The 19,897-nt window shown below is 43.5% G+C and overlaps 3 non-coding genes across 3 annotated transcripts; 2 read left to right on the top strand and 1 right to left on the bottom strand.

Moving 5' to 3' along the window:
- Window positions 1-17,740: 17,740 nt before the first annotated feature.
- TRNAR-ACG (transfer RNA arginine (anticodon ACG)) lies at window positions 17,741-17,813 on the top strand. Its single transcript has one exon. It is a non-coding gene; the product is annotated as a tRNA-Arg (tRNA).
- Window positions 17,814-18,273: 460 nt separating this feature from the next.
- On the bottom strand, window positions 18,274-18,346 carry TRNAR-ACG (transfer RNA arginine (anticodon ACG)). The gene has a single exon. It is a non-coding gene; the product is annotated as a tRNA-Arg (tRNA).
- Window positions 18,347-19,484: 1,138 nt separating this feature from the next.
- TRNAR-ACG (transfer RNA arginine (anticodon ACG)) lies at window positions 19,485-19,557 on the top strand. Its single transcript has one exon. It is a non-coding gene; the product is annotated as a tRNA-Arg (tRNA).
- Window positions 19,558-19,897: the final 340 nt, after the last annotated feature.

The raw sequence follows: 19,897 nt of genomic DNA, 5'->3' as shown, positions 1-19,897 counted from the left end.
GCCCCTTTAGTCGCTACTGAATGTTGAGGATGTGTTGGGACTTCTCAGGATTATTTCAAAACCAGCCACCCCTCCAAATTTGAATAGTTGTCCTCTCCTTTTAAACTAAGCTTCACAATGTACAGCATGCACACATACATATGAGATGCATGCACATATATACAATATGTTGCACATGATAAACATTGTCATCCTAGCTTTCAGCCACTCACATACAAAAGTACACAATGCTTTTTATCAACCAATAAAAACAGCCCATCATCTAAATACATGCACTCGAACACTTAATCACCATGTATAAAACATTGTCACACATACATTTACAGAGCAAATTACACATTCCAACACAGAGTTCATAAGCTCTCTGTAAATTTTCAGTGATTCAAGTGTTCCTCCTTCCAATCACAGCTCTTCTACGTACTACTTCTGAGCTCTCCTCCTTGCTATTGGTTACATTCTCAAAGTGAATACATATGTGAAGTAGCTTGGCCTAAAGTGCTTCTAAAACCTTTGTTGTGTCACATCCTGGTAAGGTGGATGCTAGAACGTCTAGATTACCAGTTCCTTGTTTCTGGCTTGATGGATCTGGTGATCTACCTATATAGCTAGCTCCAGGTGGACAGACTCAACAGTGATGTGAAACTTTAGCCTCCATGGTCCTGATGATGGATGCCAGACCTTTCCCAGGGTCTATGGTTTCTCGAGGAGACAGGTAGGTCATCAGGTTTGTAGGTGATGACGATCTAGTTTGTACACCAGTTTACCAAGGAAATAATGTTAATTTAAATGATTTAAAATGGTTAAAAATATAAATAAATATAAATTAATGTTAAAAATATAACAAATAGTGCAGATTTATTTAATTATAAAACAGGACATTAAATATAATATGTTATAATTAAATAATAAATATGTTCTTCCCCACCTGAAATGCTTGTCTCTGTAATACCATCAGTTTGAGAAATTGAAATTGATAGCATGAAGAATGACAGCCTATGCATCTTGAGTTGTCCTTGGAGATCACTGTTGACTTGCAGAGGATAAAGTATTATATCCACTCTGTAGACCTACTCTGACATTCATTCTGTTCCGTTTACTCGTTTTCCAGGCGTCTGACTTTGGATCCAATATGGGTCTTGGTTTCCTCAGAAAAAGCTTAGAACTGTGCTTGGCCCCTTTCTTCGAGCATGCTCAGTTGGCTGCAATAAGAGTTGTTTTTTCAAGTAACTCTGCAGTGGTATTTATTGTTAATTTTACTTTCCACCTTATTCATAATTATGACTTGTCTAGAATGAAAGTCAATCTGGTTGGTCTCTCATAAGATCTACTACTGATCCTTCAGTGCCTAATGGGTCCTCTCTTTAATCCGCTGGAATATGTGATACAATATTGTATTCTTTATGGCCATCAACACTGGTAGGTTCCTTAGTGAGTTAGGGCTGTTTTCTGAAGAGAACCTTGCGTGTGGCTAACTTGCCCAACTGTTATTCCTATGACTAATTATCATAGGATATAGTCTCCCTAATTTTGGGTCCGGTGGGTGTGGTCTAAGACTGGTGAGTCTTTGTTTTTATTAATTTGTGCAGGGCAATGTGGATCTACATGCCCTGCATGGAGAATTTTCAGGATTTGTATTCAATGTCTGACACATCTGATCACAAACTTTTAGTGTAGACCCTTAGTGGTTGAGTCTCTCTAGCCATTGCATAGATATATGACTTGCAACATGTTTGGCATTCAGGGTATGGCCACTATTGGGTAAGGCTTCCTCCGAGTCTGCATGCAAGAAGGTTTCCCTGGCAGATGTTTGTAACACTCCTACCACAATTATTTCCTATTGTTATTTAAATAACGTCTCAACTTCTGCGGCTCCTCTGGGGGCTTGTTGTGTTGAAAGCTGCCTATTCCCAATTAAGTTCTGTTCCTTGAGGGGAATGGACATTATTTGTTGATGATGTGAATTAGACCCATAGTTCACCTGTGCTGCACATACTTTGAGATGTGTATGTTCTTGGGAGGCAGACTGTTGTATGCTACAGCCTGATATTTATGAACTGTGGCAAGGAAAAGGGATGAGGGGCTAATATCCATGTTACGTACCGGCAATCTTCCTTTTCACAGTCCTCAGGAACTCCCTAGGAGAGTTAAGTGTGTTGGGTATTTGTTCTGTTGTGCTTACTCTTCTTGGGATTTTCTTTGTTTGTGGAGTTCATTTAAAACAGAGGCATCATTCGGGGAATAAGCATTCATTAAAAGTTTTGTTTTCTTTTTTATTCACTGGCTTGTTGCCTCACTTGGGAAGGGTTAACCTAATTTTTATTGGATGTGTAGGGAAACAGTATTACTTCCCACCAAGCTACTTCTTTGACTGTATTTGCTGTGTGTGTCTACTAGTCACCTAGATCAGGTAATGACCGCTGTGCAGAGATCTGCAGGTCACTAGTTTAATGATAATAAGATACTTAAGGCTTGATTTAGAGTTTGGCTGATGGGTAGTCACAAAGGTTAAACAAAGGGATTTGCAGTGGGTGCATTAACCACACAGCTATAGAAGTTACTCTCTGTGCTCTACACATTAAACATCTGAGGATTTGATTTAGAGTTTGGCACAAAACGTGACAGATATCATATCTGTCTTATTCTAAGTGCATATAACGTCCGGCAAGCACTAAATCAGGCCCCCAGGTGTTAAAGTCTTGCACATGCTGCAAGAAGCTGTTCATTCCAACCCCGAGTGCCTGGCTGTGTATCTGGTATTATTATTTTTTTATTTTAGCCCTAGTCTCACACTATTCTAGTGTGTGCACTGAGGCCTAGACCTGTCTGTTAACATGAGTAAGGTCCTGGACCTCTACTGTTATCTCGAGGAGCACAGCATATGTGCCCTTATTACACAGTCTGTGGATTAGGACTACTGTCCTTGTCTGGGGTTTAGTAAATACAGTATTGGTGGCACTGTGTATTCCTAGTTGTGACCAGATCTTTTTTATCTGTGTCACTGGAATGAAGGCCTATTGGTCCACGCCTGTAAAGTTTCACTTACATGCACTAACTCAGATCCAGCGCTGACACCCCAACTGCATGTTGTGTGTGTGTATGTGGCCTGCGTCGTACACGCATTGTGTTTGAGTTAGCAAGTGTAATTGTGGTGGGTGGGATCCGTTTTGGGGGCAAGACTCCTTTAGAAATGAGGAGACAAGGCTCCTTTAAAAACCTGATTAGGCCTTTTGCTGAGAGAGGCTACTGATTAGTGTTCCTGTAGCACTGCCATTTAATAGATGGTGGAGGTGAAGAGTGGGAACGTAGTCTGCTGTTCAAAATTAAAGGGAGCCCTTAGGTGATTTCCACTTAACACTTTTCAGTTTGGCTGATGACAGCAAGATGTAGAAAACTCACACCTTATTCTGCTTCTGTTATGGATTTTCCAGGCTGGAGACTACCCTAATATGAGGATCATTACTCTACACAAACGCTGTGTCTGGAGAGGAGGTTGGAAAGGACACTTGAAAGGGGAACCACCCTAAACCAGTTCTGAAAGTGCAGACAGGGGATCCACAACTCATGTTTGCATAGCCTTTATAAACGGGGGACCCACTGACCCACTTGTTCCAGTCCCAAACTCTCTATGACCAAATAAGAGAGTACTCTGCAGAGTACGTAGCGGACTTCTGTGCAACCACAGCTGGTGTCTGCTTGACATCCAGCTTCCGAGAGGTGCAAGGACATCACTTAAGTCTTGTCCTTGCTCCAAGAAGCTGTTTATTTGTGCGGAAGCACCTAGAAGCTGGCCTGCCTGCTGAGAGTGGGAAGGAGCCTGCCAAACTTGCAGGGGCAGAAACTGTCCAGGAGGAACCAGGTGCAGCAAGACCCCAGTGTTGGTGGATCGTGCCAGAGGAGGAGTACCTAGGAAAATGAACTGCATGCCCAAAGTGCCTGCAGACCGGAAACTCTCCTATCAGAGGTTCCAAGCAGGAATTGTAGCTAACCTGTGCTGCTGTGACAAAAAGAATGATCGTGGCTGACCTGCGTGTTTGCAACCACGAGGAAGGTTGGAGCTGACCAGCTCTGCTGTGGTTGCAACCAAGAGGAAGACTGCAGATGACCTGCTCTGCTATGACCAAGAGAAAAATTGTGGCTGACCTGCACCACTACATCCAACAAGAAGATTGCGGCTTACCCATCTGCTGCTGGGCCTGAGAAGATTACAACATGGCCTGGGGCCTGTGTAAAGTCCTGTGTCCCGAAGTTGGCCTGTGGGTAACCGTGATGAGACCGGCCCACATGTGGGTCCCTACAACTACTGAATACATGCTTGTTGGCTCCAACAACAATCCATCATCTTCTTTGACTACACCCTTGCTGCAACCTGGAAGAGGCCTCCAGAAGAGAGGCTACATGCAACTAACTGCGGGAAGCATCATGGGCTCACCTCAGTGAGTAAAAGATTGTATGAACTGTGAGAGACTGAGCACCCTGATATCTTATAAAAGGGGGAAATCTGCACATGAGCCTACATCTCCCGATCACAGTTATTCCTATGGTGGGTGGGGAACCTGAGGGATTGAATAATATATCAAGCTGAGGCTCAGCCAGCTGCAGCACCCTTGACAATAAATTGCATATGACCACTATTGTATGTGTAGAATTTACTTTTAATGTATATTTAAAGTGCTTTCTTCTTGAAAATAAAGCATCAAGTTTGGCAATCAGATATTGTGCTGATGCTTGATTTTTGAGTTCTGACCTTCTTATCTTATTGAGTGCATAGCTACTATAGGGCTTCCCAGAACTGTGAGTCAGAAACGTACACCTAACAATCTGCAGTCAGTTCAAGATTAGTTCGAGTAAAGCCAGGTTTTAAGACATTTCCTAAATTTGGCTTCATCTGGCTCAGTTCGTAGAGTGATTGGTAATGTATTCCACAGTTTGGGAGAAAGATAAGAAAAAGACCTTCCACCCTATGTGGCCTTCTGAATGGAGGAACTGATACAAGACCCATGTTGGAGGATCTTAAGGTCCTGCTCGGAGAGTAGGCGGTCAGAAGGGCTCTGATCACATGAGGTCCTTTCCTATTTATTGCCCTATGAGTCATACATAGTACTTTAAATGTAATTCTATGTGCCACAGGGAACCAATGTAAGGAAGTCAAGGCTTTCTTGACTGAGGACCCTTTAGGGTATTTTATAAATGGCCCTGGCCGTGGCATTCTGCAACACTTGTAGCCTTTTTGGACTGTTTTAGGGAAGCCAAGAAAATGGGAATTACCATAATCCAGATGAGAAGAAATCAGTGCCTGGACTACTCTTGAAAAAGGTAGCAGATCCAATATTTTCCTCATGGTCCTCAACACAGAGACGCAGGAGCCAGTAAGTTTATTAACTTGGGCTTCAATCGCCAGAGAGCTATCCAACCACATTCAAAGGCTTTTTATAAGTTAGGTTGGAATGGGGGGTGTCCCTATACAGTTTGGCCATCCTTGCAAAGTTACTGGGGTTGGATTGTTTCCTAAAACCATCAGTTTAGTTGTGTCCCCATTTAATTTAAATGAACAGCTTACCATCCAATGAGCTACTTTCTCCAAGCAGGGGCGCAGCTGAGGCTGGGAACCTTAATTTGAGGCCAGAGAGATAAGCGGTATATCGTCAGTATAAGAGACAATGGACAACCCAAATTCCTTGAAAATGGAGGCCAGTGGTCGGACATAAATATTAACCTGCGATACCTCACTCTTCAAAGGGACGACCTCAGAGTGATAGGGAGGTTCCCAGACCTGAAATGACAGACAGAAGCCAGCCTATAGCACTACTTCCTATGCCACTTTACTTCAACCTAAGCGCAAGTATCAGGTGGTCAACTATATTAAAAGCTGCGCTCAGGTTGAGGAGAATAATAGCAGCCGCTCCTCCCTTATCTAGGAATTGTTTAACCTCCTCAGTGACTACCAATAAAGGTGACTCCGTGCTGTGCTCAGGAAAATCTATTTTGGCAGTCACCCAGAAGCATATTGTCCTCTAGATACTTAGAGAGATGATGACTAATATGTTTTTCTAAAATGTTACCAAATATTGGCAGCAGAGAGAGAGAGGTCTAAAGTTTCCTGACGAGGCCGGGTCAAGATTTGGGTTTTTTTCAAACGAAGATTTGACCACCGCATGCTTCCATTCCCGTGGGACCATCCCCTTGGAAAGTGAGGTGTTTAATAGTTCCCTTATTATAGGTAAGATTTCTTGGCTCCCTTGCGAAAGGACATGAGGAGGAGCCGGATCTAATGGGGAGCCCGATTTCACCTTCCCAAACAACTCCAGGACTGCTTCTTCCGTAATTAGAGGAAAGTTCTGCAGGCACTCTGCCCCTTTCATCAACGAGGAGAGGACTCTGCTTTTTTGTAATTCACTGTAAATCACTGAAACCTTATTTTGAAAATAAGCGGATAGCTCATTTCAGCGGCTTTCCCAGGGTTTGGGCAATACATTCTCATTTTTTAGATCAATAAAAGATTTTACAATATGAAATAGTTCCTAGGAACATTCGCGGCCTTGCCAAGTAGATCTTCATAAAAGGAGTCTTGTGCCCTTTTTAGCGCTTGATGATAATGCCAAGTGGCAACCCGGTACGCACATTTCGAATTCTGATCATATTTCCATTTCCACTGTCTCTCCAGTTTTTTACACTCCTTTTTTAGGGAGATTGAAGACTCATTAAACCAAGGCGCTGATTTTTTTTTCACCCAATACCAGAACGTTAGCATCCCAGGGATTATTACCCAACGTTGGTCTGGAGTTGGCAAGTATAGATAGCCAGACGTCTTTCTTAAGTTTATACCATCTCCGGCCTTGATTCATGGAAGGTTTAGCGCCCACTGGAGGAGAAGGCCCTTTTAGTGTAACAGAGATGAGAGGGGTGGTCGTTCCAGGTCATTGGCCGAGGGTTTTTAATTTTAAGGCTAGGATCACTAATAAACACGATCTAAAATATGCCCTTTGACATGAGTGGAGCTTTCTACCTTCCGAGTGAGAATTATACTACTCAGCTCCTGAAGAAAGTTTGTGATCAAGGGATTATTAATTTCATCCAAATGCAAATTAAAATCTCCTAACAAAGTAAAAGTCAGTGTTTCTGTTATGTGGCCAGCGACTAACTGGTATGGCTTCCACAAACCCTGTACATGGTCCATGGGGTCTATAGATTAAAATTCCCAAGAAGGAGAAGGTGGGCGAGAGGTTAATGGTAAAACCAGCATTTTCACACTCTGGCATATTAAGGGGGCTAAAAACACATTTATAGACCTCTTCTAAAATAATGGCAATATGGCAATAATGCCACCCTGTTTATGTAGGCGATCTTGCCGACAAATATAATATCCGGGGGAGAGGGACTGAATGATATCAGGTGTGGAGCATGCTTGGAGCCAGGTCTCTGTAAGAAACAGCATGTCAAACTGTTCTTCTATTAAGGTAAGTAATTCATATTTATGGCAGGGAAGGGATCTACAGTTTAAGAGCATAATGTGCCATTTTGTAACTCTTGAATTTATAGTCCTGACCTCTTTCATACTTATTAAAGTGAAGTTTCATTGGGAGCAGAGTAGTTTCCCATTTATTTAGCATAGTGCAGGACATTCTGAGACTAAAGGTTTAGGCCCAAGAGAGAGTAAAGAGTCAGCAGAGTAACTAAGCTTTTTTGAGGTGGTTAGGCCAGGGTTCCTTGTCCAGTTCAGGCGCAGACAAACTTGCCTTTGGTGAGGAGTCAGCGTACCAGCGGCGCACCTGCTTCAAAGCAGCCATTTATGAGCTCCCTGAACCACTAGTGTGTTACTCTGCTTAGCTTCTCTATGGTCGTAGACCCTGCTGATGCTCTGTGGTTGTTCCCCCTTCTTACCAACGAACCCAGCAATAAAGTGCCTTCTCAACTATCACAATTTTAAAAATGGTTATCACAGAAATTTACTAGGGCTACCAGATAAAAAAATGTCTTGTTTATAAATTATGCAAAAATGCCCTTAAACCCGATTTCCACACAGGTAAAAGAACATCAAAGCAAACAAAATGCAGCATTTAAACTCAGTGGAGCATCCCCACACTAACTTCCTGAGAAGCCTGAGACTGCTTGCCATCGCTACCACTAAGAGGCAATTGCTGATGGGGTTGCACATGGCCCAGCTTGCAGAACCATAATAGGTCAGACCCTAGAACAGCAAAGGCAAACTACATCAAACCCCAGTGTTGAGGCCAAGCAGCCGCACCTTGCTCCCAAATGGTGTCTGACGATTGGCGGCAAGCAGAATCAGATCCTGCAAAACCCAGTTCCATCTTTCAACAAAGGGGCAGCAAGTTCACCTTGCACACATGAGGATCTGTACATTTATATGGCAGAGACAATGTCAGTGTGGGTAGGTCTTGACACACTGCCCCTAAAGCAGTTGAAGGATCTGTATGTGGATAGAGGGAGGAGGGCTTCCATGAACAGAGTGTTCCTTGTATGTTACATTAGAAACTAATTAGAAAAACTGTTGGGGATGGAGGACTTAGTGAAGCACTTTGGGGAACATAACTGATGTCAGGCTCTTGTATCCCTTAGCACGTTTTTTTCCCCAGGCTCACCCAAGGGTACCTCCAGATGTATTCCCTGGGGTGTTTTAAGTCTAGCTGAGATTCTGATCTTGAGCCTGGCTCTGTAGAAAGATAAGGCTCAGAAAGAGGAGAAGACAAGGGGCTTTTGGAGGAAGAAACTGAGATTTGCTCACCAGGGACAAGAGGAAAGGAATAGAGAGGGAGAGAAAGAGGAACAATGGCCTCCTGATAAGAGGATAAAGGAGTGTGGAGAGTGAGAAAATGAAAGCGAAAGACAGAAAGAAAAAGAAAAAGGGAAGAGAAATTGGAGAGAGAGCATAGCTTTGGAGAAAAAGAAGTTCAGGATAACAGAAGAGACAGCTATCGTTGGGAAAAGTGATTGTAAAGAGCTTGTACACACATATGTGGAGACAAGATCTTTTGAAAAGGTTTGTGAGCTTTAAGACTGCTTGTAAAGCTCAGTCTCTGAATGATATATCTATGGTAGACACGTAGGAGTTGTTTCTACATAGAAAGTACAATGGTTATTGGAAGGCTCAGTCACTTCCAAATCACCTCAGTAGGATGTGGTGGACTATGTAATTGGCCTGAGGACACTGATGGCGCAATACATGGGTCAAGTGAAGAAAAACCTTTAAACTATTCAGGAGCTGATGAAGGAGTGCTATTACCAGAAAGCAATGCTAACTGGGTACCAGGGCGGTCAGGAAGTATTGGTACTGAATGCCATTTGTCTCAAAACTCTAGAATATAAGTGGAGAGGGCTAATCAAAGTAGTGTAGAAGGGTTCTGATTTGAACTACTTAATAGAAGTGCTGGTAGGGAATCCAGAAGGGTGTTCCATGTGAAACAGCTTAAGTCTTATTTTCAGAGAGATTACGCAGTGAACATCACAGTTGTGTCATAGAAATTTCAAGGAGACAGTGAGCCACTGCCTGACTTACTCCATAGCAACATGAATGATAAATCTGTGAAAGGGTCCAGCTTGCTTCTGAGTTGACACCTAAGCAGCGGAAAGAAGGTATAGAGGTCATGGAATGACTGTCCCATCTTTTCTCATGGACTCCCAGGTGGCACCTCTCTGTATTTATGAGACTGAAACTGGAGGTAGTCTGACTGGCAAAAGCAAGATATATTGCATATCTTACTCCTACAGTGCACTAAGGCAGAAGTTGGGAAGATGTTGGACATAGGAGTGACTGAGTGATTGTGTAGTCCTTGAGCCATCCCAGTAAGGTTGGTGCCTAAGCAAGGTTCCACAGACTTGTGCTTATGTGTGGACTACAGGGCCCCCAATAAAGTCACTAAGACAGATTCACATCCGATCCCCAGATTTGATGAGCATGTGGACCAGTTGGGTGCGGCAAGGTTTTTGAGTCCCCTTGATCTGATCAGCAGCTACTGGCAGATAGCGTTAGCTCCAAATGCCTAGGAGACTACCACGTTTTCTATGCCAAGGAGTTATTTCAGTTTAAGGTAATACTCTTTGGGTTACAAAATGCTTCTGCTACTTTTCAGTTCCTGGTAAACCATGTTCTCACAGGGCAAGGAGACTTCTGTGAACCCTACCTGGATTTTGCTATGTTTAGCAATTCATGGGAGGACCACTGGAGGCACCTAGCACGGGTGCTGGTCAGGATACAGGGAACGACACTGACCATCAAGGAAATCAGGTGTCAAGTGGGTATTCCACAACAGGCTACTTTGGGCATAAGGATGGGAACAGGAAGATTTGCATGTTAAATGCCAAGATATGGCCTGCACTGAAGTGGGAAGTGCCTACCACCCAGAATGAAGGGAGAACCTTTGTATGACTCACTGGTTACTATAGGTGCTCTGCTACCACCTATGGGGCCATAGTTTCCCTGTTGACATCCAAGAAGCAGTCCAGAAAGGTTATCGGGACTCTGAGGTCTCTAGCGACATTTACGGTTCTGTAGAAAGCACTAAGCAAGGCACCTGTACCCAAGAAGCCTGTTTAGAGTCAGCACTTTATTGTCTAGGTGGATGCCTAAGACAAAGGAGTTGAAGCAGTACTAGCTCAACTTGATGGTAAAGGGAGAGAGCATTCGGTGGCACTTATTAGCCATAGATTAATGCACATAAAGCATGGTAGACTTGGCATCCTTAGGGTGATCTTACCCCAGACTTTTTGCCTTAGCTCCTATCTTGTTGCTGTACCTTTTTGTTGGCCTTAGGACTCTGAGCACTTTACCACTGCTAACCAGTACTAAAGTGCATGTGCTTCTCCCCTAAACATGGTGACATTGATGTATCCACAATTGGCATATTTAATTTACCTGTAAGTTCCTTGTACAGTGGTGTACCATGTACCCAGGGCCTATAAATTCAATGCTACTAGTGGGCCTGCAGCACTGATTGACTCACCCAATTAAGTAGCCCTGTAACCCTATCTCAAGCCTGCCACTGCACAGCCTGTGTGTGCAGTATCACTGCCACCCTGACTTGGCATTTTAAACCTTTTGCCAAACCTTACAACTCCCTTTTTCTTACATATAAGTCACCCCTAGGGTAAGCCCTACGTAGCCCATGGGACAGGGTGCCATATAAGCAAATGGCAGGACACGTACCTTTAAGCTTTCATGTCCTAGTAATGAAAAACACCTAAAGTCATTTCTCAATACTGTGAGGCCTGCCCCTCTCATACGCCACCATTGGAAATTCCTTATAATATCTTTAAGCTGTAATTCCTGGTCTGATAGGAGTGGCTGTATCATGTTTAGTACCATTAGACAGGTAATAATAAATCCTCTTTACTAGAAAAATTTGATTTTTTATTACTATTTTAGAAATACCACTTTTAGAAACTAGACATTTCTCTGCATTCTCTACCCGGTGTGCCTACAACCTTTCTCCAATACACATCTGGCTTGGGCTAGGTGACAGTTCCACTTGTGCATTCCCTTCAAACACCCACAACTTAGGATACTCATCCACATCTGCATTCATCTGCATACTGATGGGTGTTCGTGGGGAGGAGCTTGGGAGGAACTCACACTTACATCTCAAAGGGTAAGGGCTGGAGTTCACACAAAGGCGCTGATTACCCACTGGCTGTCTGGAGCCGAGACTGACCTGAAAGGGGGACCTGTGCACTTTACAAGAATTCTTTTGTAGTCCTCATCCACATCAAAGCCACTTTCTGTATAAATACTAGGCCTCTTGACCCACTATGTTAGTACACTACTGGAACAAGAAGAAACTGTTGGAGCCAAGGCTGCTGTGCCACAAGGACTGCCACTTTCTGAGTCTGACTGTCCACAGGGACTGCTGCCTGCCTTGTTGAGCTGCCCTCCTGCCTGCTGACCTGGGCCCTGTCGAGAAGAAACTGCAACACATCTCCAGAGTGACTCCACGAGCTTCTGGCACCCTCTGCATCCGTTAGTACATCGCTCTGAAGATGCACTAGAACCAGCAGCTGAGTCAACTCCAGCTAGCTGACTATCATCAGGGGTGTGAGATCGCTGCATCCAACGTTTTGCACCCCACCACCATCGCCATGCTGCCACAGAAACTGCCTACAGGGCAGACACCACCTGACAGAACTGCCAGAGTGTGTGGCAACCAGCCTGCCTGATCAGATTACCCGAGTGTGCGCTCTCCCTCCCCAGCCTGCAGTCAGCACCGTAGACCCCTGTCATGACCTGCCTTGGGCCCTGGTGGCCCTGCCGACAGCGTGTGAAACACTGTGGAGAAGGGGTTGGAGCCCAAGTCTGCCATGTGATACGTGCCACGCTCGCGTGAGGCATATGCCACAACTCTTGTGACATACGCCACAGCATGTCAAAGTTTTCTGACATGCTCTTTTGTGAATAATTGCAGATAGTGTTAGTGTGTGTGTTCCAAAGGGCTCTTTTTCTGTTAGGTAAACTAAATAAAGGCAAAAAATAAAAAAAAGTGCTTTTCACACTTCTGAAACAAATTACCCTTACTCTCGTTCACCCTGGTACTAGCCCCATGCATTTATCTTTACTATACAAGCGTCCTCTATCTCTCATTAATGACCTTTTGGGGTTCCTAGTTCCTCCAGCTCCCTTCTCCTGATTCCACAACCTTGGGTGGGGGACTGCCTTTCACATTCCACACACTTAGTATATAGTTTGGTCTCCCCCTAGGGCCATCAGTATTTGCTCTTGTTTCTACTGTTTGCTATTGCTTCTATGCTAATCACTGACTTCTAATGTGTACATAATAGTGTGTTTACTCACCTTCTAGTGGAGCATTGCCTATACAGTATTTTAATATTTGTGTTACCATAATAAAGTACCTTTATTTTTGTAACACTGTGTGGTTCTTTGATGTGTGATAAGTTGCTGTGTGACTGGAGTGGTATTGCATAAGCTTTGCATGTCTCCTATATACGTCTTGGCTGCTTATCCACAACTACCTCTAGAGAGCCCTGGCATCCTAGACACTGCCTACACTACACTAATAGGGGATACCTGGACCTGGTATAAGGTGATAACACCATAGGCAGCTACTTACAGTGATGAAGAGGGATGTGTCCTAGACACTTGGGATACAGGGCCCACTCTTTCAAGTGGTGGGGTCCAGTTCCTACTCATCTCTACTGCCCTGATCTACAGGGTCAGTAGTTTCATCTATAGGATAGGCCTGCTCATACGCTGCCAGTAGCTCCTGGAGCTTTGCACTGACAGGGTTTGAGTCTGTGTTTTTTGTACCCTTTACAGAGGGCCCTTAGCTGCTTGTGGGAAAGCTGAAGGTAAGGGGTGATGTTGAGCTCCACAGCCCTGTCCTTTGAGGTACTCATTATTTTACTAAGGTGGGGATCGTTTGGCCTAAAGAAAAATCCTAACACGTTTTTGCAGCCCTATCTGAAGTACATTTTTAAGATTTTTACTGTTAAGCTACAGGGGCCTAAACAGGGCCCTAACAGCACTCTTAGTAATTTAGGAAAATACCCTATTCAAAAAAATGTAATGTAACTAAAGGCAATTTTTGGATTTACTTATGTAGTCACTTATTGACGAAGTGGTATAAGCAAATGCAAAGTCGTAGACCCCACCGCTGTTCCAACAATGTAGGAAGTTGGCTTTCCATATAGTGCACTAAAATGAAGTACACTGTGCAGAGAGTTCAGTGGATCCCCAATTGGTTTGCAGAGGAAAACGTAGATAGGACTCATGGTCTATTTGTGGTGGTGTGGGCGAGCAGTTGGGCTTATCAGAGGTAGTGCTAAGCATTTGTTGCACTCAGAGGAAATAAATGAGATATACACTTAAAGAACAAATCTGAGACCAATTTATAAAAAAAACAATTATTTTTTTATATATTTCGAACCCAAGAACTACGTGATTAGGTAAGGAGACTTAAAGCATAAATACTTTGCAGTTTCAAAAATAGATCAAATTTTCAGAGTTTTTTCAATGTTATGCTATGGAGGAAAAACAATGTTCAGCAAATGCAGGGTTAACAACGACTTAGGAAGGCAATCTCAGGGACTTAGGGTAAATATTGGGCACTGATCAGAACCACACCAACAGGTCACACTGGGCGGCACTGGGGCAGCTGGGTGCAGAGTTGCACTAAGGCATTGGGTACTCAATGGTTTCCTATGGTAGTTTGACCCTGTTACAAACAGGTTGCGGTCTCTGGCTGGAAAGCCAGTTGGGGACAACAAACAGGTAGGTAGTAGACTTAGGTGCACCGCTGTCCTCTTCTCAGAAGTTACGGGTGCAGTGATTGCTGTAGGTGCTGTGTTTTCTCTTACCACCAGGCTTGGGATGACCTGGATGACCTGTTTAGCAGAACCCAGTGCACTAACAGTCAAAGCCATTTCAGAAACCAGGCAAAGCGGGGGCTAACCATGTCAAAAAAGGCTGCTTTCCTACAATGTGAATCTTTCTTGATGACAGCATTGAGACCTCTATAGTCCACGCAAAACCACAGCTCTGAGTTTACCTCCCTTGGAATGGGGTTTGGGGACCAAGACCAATAGGCTGGCCCAGGTACTGGCAGAGTGCTCCATTACCCCTAACTTCAAATTCTTGCTGACTTCAGCTAAAATGCTGTCCTTCAGATGGTAAGACTGTCTGTTTATTTTGCTTTTGACAGGTAGATGGTCACCAGTATCCACATCATGAACACACCATTTAGCCTGACCAGGGTTGAGGGAAAGGAGCTCCGCATACTGCTGTAGGACTTCTGTACAGCCAGCTTGCTGCTGGACACTAAGGGTGTCTGAAAAGACCACTCCATCAACTGTCCCATCTATGGGGCTGTAGGAGAGGGGATCAGGGAGAGACTCACCCTCTTCTTCCTGATTCTCATCAGTGACCATCAGAATGGCCACATCAGCCCTGTCTAGGAAGAGCTTTAGGTGGTTCACATGGATGACCCTGTGAGGATTCCAAGGAGTGCCTAGGTCAACCAGATAGGTGAAATCACTCTTCTCAGAGATAGGGTAAGGCCCCCTCTCAGAAGGCTTAAACCATTGAACCTCATGTGCTGTTGCTCAGCACGTTTAGTCTGTTTTTGCACCTGAGGATTAATCACATGTTTTTGGGCAAGTAACAATACTCTGACCCACTGAATTGTACCATCATGCACTTGGGGTTCCATTACACTTTGTTAATTGTTTCTGTCTGCTGTTTGCACCTACCACCTGCAAGGCCTCATATCTGTTGTGTGTAACATATGATTTTCCCCAGGTTCTTTGGAATATTCCACGCTTCCACGTTGGACACATGCTTTCTGGAACAGTCTCTCATTCCAGAATAAATCCCCCCTCTGAACTCGCATTAGCACTTGCCCTCGTTCCAGTTCTGAGCAAGCATCGTCCCTCCATTTACCTCCTGAGTCGCCAAGAACTTCCAGTCTTCTAGTCTTCCAAGCCTTCCTGATGATTCTGGGATCCTGTCTTCTGCGACGCTTCAAGTGTCTTCCTTCATGCTCTACGATTCCGCCTCCTCTTATGCTTCGTGCACCTCAGCTTCCTGTCATTTTTGGATTCCAGTTAAAGTGGTAGATAACTCTTTTACCCTTAGGTTATTGCGCACTAATCCATAGCTTAGTAAATAATTCCAAGTCTCATTTTCATGAAAGCGTGAGCATGTCTTTGGATTTTGGACTTTGTTGGATTATTAATCCCCATAGAGCCCAGCACGCTGGACTCTTCTCGTTGCAGCTTTCCGAACTTTAGTGTAACCGAACTGAAGTCTTTGCCGTTGTATTTCTTAACAAGTTGTATATAGTATTTTTGGAGCAACTTTCAGAGTTTGAAGTTGTATCGAGTTCATTCTTGAAATGGTTCCTGCTCTCTCTCATGCAGTATTTATGATGAAGTCTGTAAGTGTACATTGTTGTGTAAACAATTGCTAAAATATTCTTAGTTGCGAACTGATGGGTAACATTGTTTCTTGTCGTTATTAGTGCTCCACTCCTGCCTCAACGATAACGAGGTCCAGGGAGTTCCGACCCTACTGCGCAGTGGTGCAAGACATCAGAGCAGCACCACCCCCCCCCCCCCCCGAAGTGAAACAAGTTTGTCTTTTCTTGTTCTACCCCCACCCATTCCCCCTGGAGACAGGGTGCATGCAAAGGTGGATGTTACCTTCTTTTGTTCCCTGCATTGGGAAGTATAGGAGGTCCAGCATTGTGTCTGAGGCTGGAACTACGTGCGCGCATGACAAACATCTACTGTCCATTAAATGCAAGCGCAAATCTTTGGCATGTAATCTATACATTGTAAAACACAAATGTAGCTTTGACGTGGCCCTACATTACAAACTGCTTAAGAATATGTGTTTGCAAGAAATTAAGAGCAGCCTAGTGATGTGCTTATTTTGAAAATAGTAATTTAACATGTATTGTAAAATATCTAGAAACTGAAAGTTTCTTTGATTAGAAGGAGCAAGAAAGTGAGGGGCAGATTATTCAACACTGTGAGCCACTGCAAAGTCACAACAGTGATGTAAACCAGTGCAAAGTCATGATAAAATACTAACTTTCCATTACAATAAATGTTTGTGCTTGAAAGTAGCCTTTAAGGTAATTCAAATACTGCTTTGTGGTGCTTTGCACTAAAGGGGGGTCTTTAGTCTCATTCCTCTGTGTAGTCCCTAAATCCTGTCACTTGCAATATCTGTATGCCATGGGGGTACTTTATACCTCACACTATCTATTTTAAGCATAGTGTATTGCAATTTCAAAAGCATATCTTTTTTAATCATTCTGTAAAATGTGAGACTGTGAAAACAGCCAACACAATAAAAGCAGACAGTTGTGTTTCTAGACCATGTTCCCTCCATCCGTGTCCCTAATAGTCCATTAGATGACATTAGACCAGTGATACTAAAGACTAAGATGAACATTTTGCTATTTGTTGATTTCACGGTCATTTACTTCACCAGACAACATGCTGCGTTCTTTCTCAAGGCGAGAGTTGTCTATATTACAATCAAAACACAGCGCTACCAAGGATGCTACCAAGGATGCTACCAAGGATGCTACCAAGGATATGGTCATGGCAGACACAGAACAAACTGATCAGCCTAATATTGAGGGATTGTAGTTCACAGTCCCAAATTCAGAAATACAAAATAAAAAAAAGAAAGTGAATAAAAGAATTGTGGGAGTTCGGAGACTATTTCTGCAGCGATGTCAGGATGCGCGCGAACCCAACCAGCTTTAAAATCGGATCACTGCTGTAAAATGCAGCTGCCTAGATTGATGGAGCGAATATTCATCTCTATAACCAGGGTTACGGTTTACTGAATATTTAGTAGCTATCTTATGTACAAAAGTCCTCACTGCCTCACGTACTAATTGTAATATAGACAAGAGACTGGATATTTTAATCTTTAAAAGTAAATGAAGAGGAATCGATCTGTGATGTCGAGTAAAAGATGAAAGTGCAGTTTAATATCATTCAACTACATATGTACCATGTACAGATGGATGGTACGTTTCCTCCAGGCCAGTCCTGAGCAGGTACCTTAACACAAATAGCAACACCTGTGAGATCTCAGCAGCAGTTTAGCAATGAGGAAATAATTTCCACAAAAGTGTCTGTTCAAGTCTTGTTTGACTACGGTGCTCCCCAGTACTCGCTAATAATAAACGCATGTGACATCACGAGGCCCTTCTTCATACTACATCACACCCCATCCTGCTTCCTGAGCAGCGATGGGCCAGTGGCGCAATGGATAACGCGTCTGACTACGGATCAGAAGATTCCAGGTTCGACTCCTGGCTGGCTCGACTAGGAGTTGTATTTTAGCATCTCAATAATCAGTCAGAGTTTATTACATTTCATGTAAATATCTCCTTACACTTCAAACGGTGCATTGCATCAAGGCAGAGCAACTGCAAGGGATGCGTTGACACAGCAGCTTTCATTTATTTATGTGTCTAGAAAATGCCCCTCTATAAGAGCCTTTAGATTTGCCCGGCGACCGGGGATTTCACAATAATTTTACTTTCCCATTAAAAAATGATGCGGTCTTTGTCGAGTCCACAGTAACATGTTTTTTTAAAGAATTAAAACACAGCTTCCGGAGAATTTTTTTTTTGTTTCATTACCCTCTCTTTATTATATTTAAAACACGGAGTTCTTAACGAAATCCCAATTGTACTAATATTTTACACACGTCTGAACTTCACTGTTAAATTAACAATAGTTGACATTTTTCAAAGAAGTGAAAAAGCGCGGTTCAATGAACGAGCCAGCCAGGAGTCGAACCTGGAATCTTCTGATCCGTAGTCAGACGCGTTATCCATTGCGCCACTGGCCCGCCGCTGACTGCTGACGTCAGGGCAGAGATCTCCCAGAACACAGCCAGGGAGACAGTGCATCCACTCATCCGACTAATCCTGGGAGCTTGTAATGCTGACCCCCAGACTCACAAATATAACACTTAAAAGAAAAGACAGACATTGCTGCGGGAACGGGGGGGAGTTCGCAGCACGTGCCTGCGGCGGGGCCAAGATGCGGCCCGAGCAGCTTTACCATTCATTTCACCCAGATGACATTCTGCTGCAGCACTTATGGGGAGGATATTCGTCTCTATAGATAATACAGATGGTACATTTCCTCTGTGTAAGTCGTGAGTAGGTACCTTGACATAAGTACCAACAGCTGCCAGATCTCGTCAGCAGTCAGGTGTTTTACATAATGTACTTGTCCCCGTACTGCTTGTCTTCTATGCACTAAAGGGATGATCACACTCAGATAAATAAGTATGTGTGTATCTGCCACGGCATTCCCCCTTCATGCTCTGTCACACTCCATCCTGTAGGATTTGAAGGGCGGGCTGGTGGCACAATCGATAACGTGCCTGACCGCTGATCAGCAGACTCCAGGCCCCACCGCTGGCTACCCCCATCAACTGTATCACCCTCTTTTCAAGTGCATTAGTAAAACTACTAATTTCAGAAATAAATGAAGTTATAAAAAAGGATCTAGAAACTCGAATACATGAAAGCTGTTCCGTCAGCGCATCTAAGGGCTCTTTTTCCTGTTTCAATACACCGTGTAATATGGGACTGTAGCATCTCACCGCGGCCTGTGCACGCGAAACTGTGGCAGAAAAGTGATAGTTAAATTAAGAGTTTTGATTGGCTGGCTGACCAGTTCTAACAGACTTTCGAACCAGTCAGATCAGCCAAAGTATACAAAGCGCCTCAATTAGTCGCTCTCCCAAGAGTGCAGAAAGTTTCTAAATGTATCCAAACTTTCCTCCTTACTGATACATTCAGTGAGATCGTTTAATACGTCCTTTCACCTGCGGGTTCACCCTTTGCTACTGTTGTAGTATGCGTTTGGGTATGAACTACAAATTCATAATAACACCCACAACTTTATGAGACCTAAACACCCACGTTTATGTGCCTGTTAGTGCTCTATTGTTGCTTCGTGGGTACTCACTTAGCGGGCCAGTGGCGCAATGGATAACGCGTCTGACTACGGATCAGAAGATTCCAGGTTCGACTCCTGGCTGGCTCGAAAATTTCTTTTAGCACATTAATGTTCACCAAATTCATTACAACATAGATTTTTACCGAGTTCAATAAAAAATGACAATTTTGCAACACATTAAAGAGTAAAAGATTACATTCATTATAAGTCCTGTACTTAATGCGGGGAAATAAAACAAAAGTATTTGACAAAAAGCAGCCTTTACATGAAAAAAAAAGGTTTAGGGCCTGATTTATGAAAAGTTAGTGCCGCCTTTACGTCATTTTTTTAATGCAAAAGCAGCGCAAACTTACAACATATAATTATTATATTTTGAAAGTTTGTACCGCTTTTGCATCAAAAAGTGACATTAAGGCGGCACTAAGTT

The sequence above is a fragment of the Pleurodeles waltl genome, chromosome 6, assembly GCF_031143425.1.
Source record: "Pleurodeles waltl isolate 20211129_DDA chromosome 6, aPleWal1.hap1.20221129, whole genome shotgun sequence".
In the NCBI taxonomy this organism is placed as follows: domain Eukaryota; kingdom Metazoa; phylum Chordata; class Amphibia; order Caudata; family Salamandridae; genus Pleurodeles; species Pleurodeles waltl.
This window is presented reverse-complemented; position numbering and strand designations above follow the sequence as displayed.